Consider the following 11629-nt stretch of genomic DNA (forward strand, 5'->3'; position numbering starts at 1 on the left):
CATTTGCCTTTGGTTGTCTGGTCTTAATATGTCTTCTTCCATTCTGCTTCTTTACTTCATCTGTTATGCTTGCTTTTAATTTTCTCTCTCTCAGGATATGTATTTTTATTTCATTGTCTGTTGTATATCTCTAATCAAGTAGGGAAACAAATGAATAGCAGAGAGAGACCATGTGGGTGAAAAGCCTGCATTAATACATCCCAAGGGATTACTAGGATTTATGACTACTACTGTTAGCACTAGAATAAGTATTAAATATTGAACAATCAAGTAAATGAGAATTCTGTGACTTATCTGGAATGACTCATTTTTCGACTATAGTCTAAACCTATTTTTTCTGAAGATAAGTACAAACTACTCAGCCTTCACACAGTGCCTTTGCACATGCGCAACAAAAGGGTTTTCAGATATGTGGCACTGAGTTTATAACATTGACAGTTTTGAGTGCTCTTCTCAAAGTATGCTGATACATTGTACTTCAGAGTACAGGCCATTATAAATAGAACACTGCAGGAGGCTTACTTGTCCAGCTTGCTAGAGCTGCAGAATTATTTCAGTTCATTGGTAGATGTTTCAAGTACAAGTATTATCAATCTACTAAATGAACTGGTGAGACTGTGCAATGGAGTACAAAAAGGACTACTGATAAAGTATATAAGGATGTCGTTACTTCTTTATTAGCCTGATGTCAAGTGACTTTTCAGTGACTTTTTCAGAATACTGAAAATACTGTTGCTATAACAAAACTCTGCCATTTGAGCATAATGCAGGGGTCAGAGCCAAGAACAAGTGAGTTGGAACATAATCAATGGTCAGTCATGTGAACTATTAAAAGGTACTTCCCTAGCTTAATCATATTATTTTAATAAGTTTTTAGAATTTTGTACTTCCCTAGCTTAATCATATTATTTTAATAAGTTTTTAGAATTTTTTTTTTAATCACCACAATATTGGTGCAAATCAACACTTTAAGAGGAGCTGGATTTTAGATATTGGGTCAGTTTTCTTGTCCTGAACTTAAAAAAGCCATTCAATCTTTGCTTGGGATTTATTCCAGGAAAATTAAGCTGCCTACAAGCTGGGTGTCTAGTGTAGTTATCTGAGAGACAAAAATTTCCCCTGGAGGCAAGGGGATGAATCTACAGTTTTCTATTGATTAGGCTAGATGCCAGGTGCCAGGCACCTAGCTGCTGTTAGATGAGTAAACTTAGGTAAGGAGGGTTCTACTATAATTGGGTTGGTGTATGTTTTTTGTTGTTGTTTTGGGTTTGTTTGGTTTTTTCCCCCCTGAAAAACAATACTTTAGTAACCAGGGGAATGATTTCCAGAAACTGAGATGCTGAAAACAGTTTTATGCTATTAATTAAGAAATACATGCTTGCTTTGGCACTCTGTCCTGTTAAGCTTTTCTTGCTGTAAGATAGTTTGTCTATCATCTTTCCAGAGATGCTGAAAGACAAAAATTACTAGAGGTAAAATGTGATGGAATTTCTATATGCATTTTGCAATCTAGAGCTTGTGTGAATGTTGGGCAATAACATCAGAGATGTTGTTACTCTGTGGCTTTTCTCCCACTTCATACTTTGAATGCCTGTCTTGTCCTCCACTTGGGAGCAGGGTATGCTTATTTTCTTGAATCTTTGCAAAAGCTCTCTTTTTTGGCTAAAAAATAATTGTTAGGCTGAAATTTTTGAAGGCATGGGGAAATCTTTAGGTAGATGAGGATTGGGTTAGGGATCAGTCAAGTAATCTGGACATCCATAAATCGATGGGTCCGGATGAAATGCATCCAAGGGTGCTGAGGGAGCTGGCGGAGGTCATTGCTAGTCCACTCTCCATCATCTTCGGTAAGTCATGGGTAACAGGAGAGGTGCCTGAGGACTGGAGGATAGCAAATGTCACTCCAGTCTGCAAGAAGGGCGAGAAGGAGGACCCGGGTAACTATAGACCGGTCAGCCTCACCTCCATCCCTGGAAAGGTGATGGAACAACTTGTCCTTGGCACTATCTCTAGGCATATCAAGGAGATGGGTCATCAAGAGCAGTCAACATGGTTTTACCAAGGGTGAGTCATGTTTGACTAACCTCATAGCCTTCTATGATGAAATTACTAGGTGGATAGATGATGGTAGAGCGGTGGATGTGGTCTATCTTGATTTCAGTAAAGCATTTGACATGGTCTCCCACAGCATCCTTGTAGATAAGTTGATCAAGTATGGGTTTGATGATCAGGCAGTGAGGTGGATCAAGAACTGGTTGAAAGGAAGTCAGAGAGCTGTAGTCAATGGGGCAGAATCTAGCTGGAGGCCTGTGACTAGTGGAGTCCCTCAGAGGTCGGTACTGGGACCGGTGTTGTTCAATATCTTCATCAACGACCTGGATGAGGGTACAGAATGTACCCTCAGCAAGTTTGCTGATGACACCAAGCTGGGAGGAGTGGCTGACACACCAGAAGGCTGTGCTGCCATTCAGAGAGACCTAGACAGGCTGGAGACTTGGGCGGGAAAAAACCTGATGAAGTTCAACAAGGGCAAGTGTAGAGTTTTGCATTTGGGGAAGAAAAATGCCATGTACCAGTACAGGTTGGGGGCTGACCTGCTTGAGAGCAGTGTAGGTGAAAGGGACCTGGGGGTCCTGGTAGACAGGAGGATGACCATGAGTCAGCAGTGTGCCCTTGTGGCTAAGAAGGCCAATGGCATCCTGGGGTGCATTAGAAAGGGGGTGGTTAGTAGGTCAAGAGAGGTTCTCCTCCCCCTCTATTCTGCATTGGTGAGGCCGCATCTGGAGTATTGTGTCCAGTTCTGGGCCCCTCAGTTCAAGAAGGACAGGGAACTGCTTGAAAGAGTCCAGCGCAGAGCCACAAAGATGATTAAGGGAGTGGAACATCTCCCTTATGAGGAAAGGCTGAGGGAGCTGGGTCTCTTTAGTTTGGAGAAAAGGAGACTGAGGGGTGACCTCATCAATGTTTACAAATACGTAAAGGGTGAGTGTCAAGAAGATGGAGTTAAGCTTTTTTCAGTGATGACCAGTGATAGGACAAGGAGTAATGGATACAAATTGGAGCATAGGAGGTTTAAGGTCAATATCAGAATTTTTTTTTTTTACTGTGAGAGTGACAGAGCACTGGAACAGGCTGCCCAGAGAGGTTGTGGAGTCTCCTTCACTGGAGACATTCAAAACCCGCCTGGACGCATTCCTGTGTGATGTGCTCTAGGTGACCCTGCTCTGGCAGGGGGGTTGGACTAGATGATCTTTCGAGGTCCCTTCCAACCCCTAGGATTCTATGATTCTATGATCTTTGTTAAACTATGGCTATTGAATAGGAAATGTTGAGATAGGCCCATTCTGTTCAACTCAGAAGCTCATTCTGTTTTTATCTGTGAGAAACGGGCACATAAATAAGGTTTTGCTTCTTTTAGCACTGGGACACACAAATGAATAGCTACAACAAGCTAACATCAAGCCAAAACACATATGTACCTTTTCAAAGTTATAAAAATAATGAGCAGCAGTAGTCTTGTTATTGCAGTTCATATCATGGTTTCTGTTTTCCTCCAGAGCAATCACTTTTACATCGTATATCAGTCAGGAGATAATCTTTTTACTGACAGTCTTGTCCAAAAGATTCTTACTGTACTGCTGAGTTGTGGTCGCAGCCTCCTTGAAAATGTTGGTTTGTTTCTTGTTCTTGATTTTTTCAAACACACGCTGAGAAAATATTGACTGTTTCTGAAATAAGCCTGGTATATTCATAAATCTGAGGCCACTTCAAAAAACAGATGCAACGTGGTTAGGGTCATTAGTCTTCCAAGGAGAAACATATTCAGGGTAATGCATGTTGACTGAATGTAAGAGGCAAAATAATGAGAGAAGTTAAGTACTGAGTGTACACGCTACATGAGTGTACTTGGTGGGGGGGAAGAAAGAAAATAAATTAAAAGATGGTCTAGTTATGCTCAAATGCAGCAGTACTTAGAAATGCAACATGTCACCCTCTGTAGCCCGACTTTTAAATAGGTTGGATGTCCTCCAATAATTTAACTGAATCTTTAGCATGACTCATGACCAGGCTGAGCTTTGCCAGTTTCACTGCAGGGAATTCCTTCTATGTGAAGGTGACACTTCATGGCCTGTATATTTTTTGATGTTGTATGTCTTCTTCCCAACTAATCATTTTAATAGAAAGATGTTGGTACTTTAATATCAGTTATTATGCTTTATGTAAGGTTCTAACAATCAGCAAAATGGTTATGGGATAAAATGCAAAAGTACTGAAGGTACTTTATCTGCTGCTCGTCAACAGAGAGGATCTTATGAGTGAAGTGGAGATTGGAGGTTGTCTCAGCCACAGTGACCATGAGGTGATTGATTTCAAAATATCTGTTGACAAGAGGAAAACTGCCAGCTAAACTTTAACACTGGACAGGAGATGAGCAGACTTCTGGTTGCTCAGGGAGCTTCTGAGTCAAGTCCCCTGGGAAAATATTTTTGCAGGTACTGGGGTTCATGAGTGCTGGGCACTTTTTAAGCATCACCTCTTGAGGGCACAGGAGCAGGCAATCCAAAATGTCAAAAGTCAGGCAGATGAGGCAGAGGGACCGGCTTGGCTGGACAGGGATCTGCTCTTGCAGATTAGGTGAAAAAGGAAGGTGTATGCCCAGTGGAAGCTGGGTCAGGTGACATGGGAAGAATACTGAGATGCTGCTAACCACTGTAGGGAGAAAATTTGAGTGGCCAAAGTTCAACTAAAGCTGAAACTGGCTAGAGCTGTGGGGCATGATAACAAGAGTTTTTGCAAATATATTAATGGCAAAAGGCAGCATAGAAAAAACATGGGTCCTTTACAGGATAAGGACAGTCACCTCACAAACAGGGATATAGACAAAGCAGAGGTATTTAGTGCACTCTTTGCCTGTCTTCAACATTGATGATGGACCAAGGGGGCGTCAATGCCCTCTAAACTGGAGGACCATGACTGCAACAAGGATCAACTCTTAGCTGCCCCTGAACTTGTTTGGGATCTGTTGCTACAGTTGGGTTCCTACAGGTCTGTGGGGCGTGATGGGATCCATTTGAGAGTCCTAAGTTTTCTTTTAGACCTAGTTTAGTGACATACATAAGTCTGTTACTAGTACTCAGTGTGTTAAACCAATACATCAGTTCTTACTGAAAATACAGCAAGTATACCATGCATTGTTCTTGGTCCTTAATTCTTTTTACTGGAATGTGTGTTTCTTCCTATTGACTGAAATAGCAAAATATCTCAGTGACCACCTAAGCATCCCTTCAGATGCTGAGAATAGATAGTTGATTCTTATTTTAATTGCTGGGAGATGTTGTCCTATCCTAAGGCATTTAGATAGGTCATAGTAATACCCACCAGATGGAAAGGGTAAATTACAGAGAAATCAAGTATTGAGACTAAATTCCTGATTGGGAAGTCCATAATGAAATTCCCATGTCTTCCTTTGTGGTTATTATTTTTAATATGCTATTACATATATTCTATTTGCTAATAAAAATATTTGGGATATGTATGAATATTTTCAATTGGACTTTATGCTAAGCATCTGGTTCTGAGACATGCTGCTCAGAGGTTATTTGATATTGCTAAAGAAAGCAAGCAAAATTCCTTTCTAAATGGAAAATGATATTGAAAACAAACCCCCTCTTTTCTGGTAATCTCTCACATAAAAAGCAGATTTTCTGCATACTTCAGTTTTCAAAACACATGATGTCTGTTCATGTGTGCTATAATGACTGACATAATTTTAGATAACAATTATAAGATACGTGACAGACTACTTGGAGGTGTCATTCTCTGTAAGCAACAAAATTTTGTGGAACACTAAATGGTAGAACAACAGACATCAGAACATAAACACTTGTGTACTCCCAATGAAGGACACTGCAGACCAAGGTTGCCACTTTAAAGACTGGGGGAAACAAAGTTTATTGATATGAGTCCATATTTAGGAGCAGACATCCAGTCCTCTCTAGAAAAAAATTATACTAACACATTTAAAAATACAGTGATTTTTTTGTATTTGTCTCAATATGGACTTGTGTGACCATTAGTTTTGTAGATACTGGCCTTTGAGCTACAGAAATAATAGAATCATAGAATATGCTGAGTTGGAAGGGACCCATCAGAATCATTGAGTCCAACTCCTGTCCCTATGTAGGGCACCTCAAGAATCACACCATGTGCCTGAGAACATCATCCAAATGCTTGTTGAACTCAGGCAGGCTTGGTGCTGTGACCACTTCCCTGGGGAGCTTGTTCCAGTGCTTGACTACCCTCTTGGTGAAAAACCTTTTCTTAATACCTAACCTAAACCTCCCCTGATTCAGCTTCTTACGGTTTCCAAGTCCTATCATTGGTCACAGAATGCAGAGATCAGTATCTGCCCCATCTCTTCCCCTTGTGAGGAAGCCATAGAAGTGCAGCTCTTGACTGCTTGAGAGAAGTAATTCTCAGCATTCTGTTCAGGATGCTTGTATTTTTCTTCTCAGTTGGATATAATATTTTTCTTTGTTTTTCAAACTGTTCCATATAAATGCCTACTATAAAACAGATGGCTGCACTTCAGTGGTGGATGAAGTGCTGCCTTGGATCTCTGATTTGTAACCTTAAATGAACAGAGTCTATTTTTAAATTGCTGATTTTTATGAAAACGGCCCAAATCAGGTCACTAACAGACTTTACATAATGGTACCATGGATTGAATTAAAATGGAAATTCCTTAGTTTTGAAAAAATATCCCCCAAAATGAAATTATGTACCATTCTTATAGCCTTCTGTTGTAACAAGGGTTGGAGATATTTGTGTGATCTCTCTTCTGAAATTTTGGGCTGGTTTTCTGTGGCTTGCTTCTATCTTCAGAAAGAAATGCCACAAATGTTGGCATTGTTGTTGATGTGAAAAATCTCATTATTACACAAATAGTTTAACAGCATAACACCTGCATGGACTTTACCAAAGTATCTCCTACTTTTTAATAGTTATTGTTCAAACTAGTCATGGCTTTATGTAGTACTGGGAAATCATGGAAGACAAAAACATTAATTTTCTTTAACTGACATGTCTCTTTTTGATAGCTCAAGTAAGTTCAGTTTAGCCTAGCATCTGGGCAGGGTGAAGTAGATTGCAGCACTGAGACTGCAGGTTGATTCTATGGCACCTGCAGCTTTAAAATTCTTTACACAACAAATTGATATTGAACTCTGCTCTACTATAACCACATGCTAATGTTTCAAACAATACCAAGAGATCACAAGAGCATGTGACAGCAGAACAAAAGGTAATGATGGCAAAAAATGGATCACAAGAACTGAGATATATACTCCTAGTGAATTAAAACTTGCATGCATGTAGACAGAGTTAGGTAGAACTGAATAACCTGTTTTAAAGGCTGTTTCAGTTCCCTCTGTTCTTGTTGTGCTGGGTTTTGGTTTTTGGTTGTTTTTTTGTTTTTTTTTTCATCCCATCTAAACTTAAGGGATAATGGATTTGTCCTGGTTTGAGAATAGAGAAAGCAGTTTGCCTGTTTGATGTAAGTCATAAGGATTTTGCATAAGGGTTTAGTCAAAGTAGACACTATTTGAAGTTTTGGGAGTGTGCTAAAACTTCTGTAGATTTTAATGTTTTGCAGAGACTACTGCCTTCTTAAGAATGGCCTCAGGGAGTCTATGTGGGTGCAAAATAGATAAAGGGAAATATTTTTATCATCAGCTAAAAAAAATCTCCATCAAAAACTTTGGACTTCTGTTGAATGAATTCTTAGTCTATCAGAGCAGGGAAATTTGCAGCAGTCTCAGAGAAGAATTATAACTAGGTATTACCTATATTCCTGAAGACTGAAAAGGAGGTGCTTGCAGTGTCCAGATAAGTCACTGGTTTTGTATGATTTCAAATGAAGCATTGAGCTATATTTTCTTCTTCTTCTTTTTAATCCATTAAGAATTATTTCTATTGTGATAGTTACAGAAAAGGTTAGAAAAATATGGCTACCATAGAACACTTGTCACTTGAATAAATTCCTGACTCTTTGTACTCTGAAGCAGTTTTGCTTTATAAATAATAACTTGTGTCAGGTTTAGCATTGCTTCTAACAGTGTATCTCAAAATTACCTGAGATTTAAAGAATCTCCATAGAGCAGTGTGATCAGTGGGGTCAGGCTGAAATCTCAGGAACTGAAAACCAGTCTTAAATGTGTTGTTTGGCTTCATCCTGATAGCTTTACACCTGTTGATTATAATAAAGTATGGAGTACAAATTAAAGAGTTCTTGTGTTTTGACAGGGATTATTGAATATGTTCTGTAAGTTATCATTCTTTGTGTTCCCTACCCAGCAGAATCTCTCAACAGAGAATGTTAAGAGGATTTCAAATGCTTATTTGCCAAAATGTAAACAAATTTGGTTTTAGTTACAATATCTGAAGTTCTCAAGGCATTTCTAAATGACACAGGTTAGTGTATCACACTATTAACTTTTTTGAAGTCTTTTTCCAGGAAATAGCTAAAATGGTCCTCTAAATTGTCATCTTTTCTTGTCTGTTGAACTCTTCCAAATTTATTCTTGTCTAATTGCTCATCTGTTGGAGTACATTCACTATTCATTGCCTATGCTAATGTAAATAATATCAGAAGATACAGCTGATATGCATGCCTTTTAATTGTCAAAATCTAATAATAATTGTTTTTTAAAAAATAATTCTCCTTGGACAAATACTAGCTTTTCACTGTTATGTGAGCTCATTTAGAATGACAGAAAATACATGCTATTGCTATAGGGATAATTTCTGCCATGGTTTAACCCCAGCTGGCAACTAAGCACCACACAGCCCCTCACTCAGCCTTCCACAGTGGGATGGAGGGAGAAATGTAGAAGAGTAAAAGTGAGAAAACTCATGGATTGAGGTAAAGGCAGTTTAATAGGTAAAGCAAAAAACTGTACATGCAAGCAAAGCAAGGAATTCATTCACCGCTTCTCATCGACAGGCAAGCATTCAGCCGTCTCCAGGAAAGCAGGGTGTATCATTCATTAATGCTTTACTGGGGAGACAAAATGTCATGACTCCAAATGTCTTCCTCCTTCCTTCATCTTCCCTCAGCTTTATATGCCGAGCATGATGTCATATGGTACAGGATATCCCTTTGGTCAGTTGGGGTCAGCTGTCTCAGCTGTGTCTCTTCCCAGCATCTGTGCAACTCCAGCCCGCTCACTGATGGGTGGTGTGAGGAGCAGAAAAGACCTTGGCTCTGTGTAAGCAAGCCTTAGCAGTAACTAAAACATCCATGTGTTATCAAAACTGTTCAGCACAAATCGAAAACATAGCACTGCACCAGCTTCTGGGAAGAAAATAACTCCAAGCTAAAACCAGCATGTTCCTTTTCCAAAATCAAATTGACTTCTTGAGCTGTTCAAGTACTCTATTTTGATCAGTGTCAAAGTAGGTTATTGGTAAAGGGAAGAATTTTTTTTGTCTGCTCATATGGTCTTTCATATGGTCTTTATGCAGAATGAAACATTGGAGTAGAAAATGAACTGTTTTCAAATCATTAGGGAAAACAAAAAGAAAATGTTCTGAAAACTGAGGTTTTGTTGGCTGCAGAAGGAATGAATTGAGGAATTCAGATACACGTATGGGGACAAGGGTTCCTTAAAATCCCAACAAAAGGTTATTAAATCCTAAATTCCGAGGGATTTGGAAATAATAATTTAGACCAGACCTCAAGAATATTTGCATTCTTCTTGGGAATACAAAATAAATGCAGGACAGTCTTGTGGAAATCACCTCAATGGAGGTGCATCATAGAAGGGACAGTTATATTGAAAGTCTAGTTTTTGATCCGTCTTACTGAAGCTCGGTCACAATACAGAAGCTTAGGCTGGTGGTTTGTATCTAGGTAATATGAAAGGTTTGCAGATACAGAAGAATTTTCTGAATTTTTGCTTTTTAACATGAAAGCCAATGTGTGTATGTGGAGGAGAGGGGAGGAGGAAGAGAAAAGGGGTGGAAGAAGTTTGTATGAGTTCAGGCAAGCCTGTACAGGCAGAATGTTTTACACCTGCTTTTAGTCTGGACTGGAACAAGTGTTACTCCAATTTGACAAGCTTGCCCTCTGTGTGTTTTCTCCCAAAGTTGGTAAAACCATTTGGCTTACAGGGAGACAAAAATATTGCCTAATAAAAATCTATTACATTTTTAATATAAATAATTCATGAATAACTGACAGATTTCATAATTTCACCATAATGCTTGAGGTTATTAAATATAGGAACTTGTAGACTTGCAGTGATATGAAGTTGAACATTTCAGAAGCTTTTTTTTGGCAAGGTATCCTTACTGTTTAGTGTCCAGCCAGAAAAATTAGTGAACAGTACTTAGATTTTTGGAAATGCATGCTATGCTTTTAAGAAGTGAACCATAGTCTAGAGACTATTTTCAGGGAATAACCAAATCATTTATTAACTAGGGGAAATATGGAGTCATAAAACTGAAATGTCTGTTGTTACTATCTCAAAACTAACTCTCTAAAGGTCTTGTATCTTTTACTTATGTGCATCTATAAGGTTTTCTTCCTTCCATGTGTAAGTATTATTTTCCAATGTCTGAAATAAGAAAGCTGCCAGTTATCCCCAGTTGTAGACAGAACGCTGTTTGAAATTTAAGTTATGCTAGCGCTATCCAGGGAATGCATTAGGAAGAGTGGCCAGTACGTTGAGGGAGGTCATCCTCCCCATCTATTCTGCCCTAGTGAGGCCACATCTGGAATACTGTGTCCAGTTCTGGGCTCCCCAGTTCAAGAGAGACAGGACTGGAGAGAGTCCAATGGAGGGCAACAAAGATGACTGGCGCATCTCTCTATGAGGAAAGGCTAAGATAGCTGGGACTCTAGCTTGGAGGGGAGACCTCATCAGTGTCTATAAATATCTGAAGGCTACATATAAGGAGGATGGAGCCAGATTTCTTCAGTAGTGTCTGCTGACAAAACAAGGGGTAATGGGCACAAACTGGAACACAGGATGTTCCATCTGAACATGAGGAAAAACCTCTTTACAGTGAGGGTGACAAAGCACTGGATCATGCTGCTCAGAGAATTTGTGGAGTTCCCTTCTCTGGATATATTAAAACCTGCCTGGATGCAGTCCTTTGTAATGCACTCTAGGGGTTCCTGCTTTAGCAAGGGAGTTGGGCTAGGTGATCTTTAGATGCCCCTTCCAAACCTGACAATTCTGTGATATGAATGTGATTCATAGTGCTTTTCTTCCCTTCGCTCAAGCTGATGCAGGAAGCAAAGGCAACTGAAAGGAACAGAAATATTGATGATATAGATGCAGCCAGAAACAAATTAACAAAAAAGAGGGGGAAAATTCTGCATTCTGTAACTGTTTTGTAGTCTTACTATTAGTAGAGATGGAATTTAGACTTAAAAACTCTTCCCCACACACACACTGGAAAGGCTTATTGGTGTTGTATTTTCTAAGTCTTGGAAAATTTCTCTGTGTGTATAACTGTGAAAAAGATTGCACTGAGTTTTTCTTTCTTCTTTCAGAAATCATACATTTATTATTACTTCCTAATGGATCTTTCTGTACAAATGAGTCGTACTTGTTACATA

The sequence above is a fragment of the Apus apus genome, chromosome 4, assembly GCF_020740795.1.
Source record: "Apus apus isolate bApuApu2 chromosome 4, bApuApu2.pri.cur, whole genome shotgun sequence".
Lineage (NCBI taxonomy): Eukaryota > Metazoa > Chordata > Aves > Apodiformes > Apodidae > Apus > Apus apus.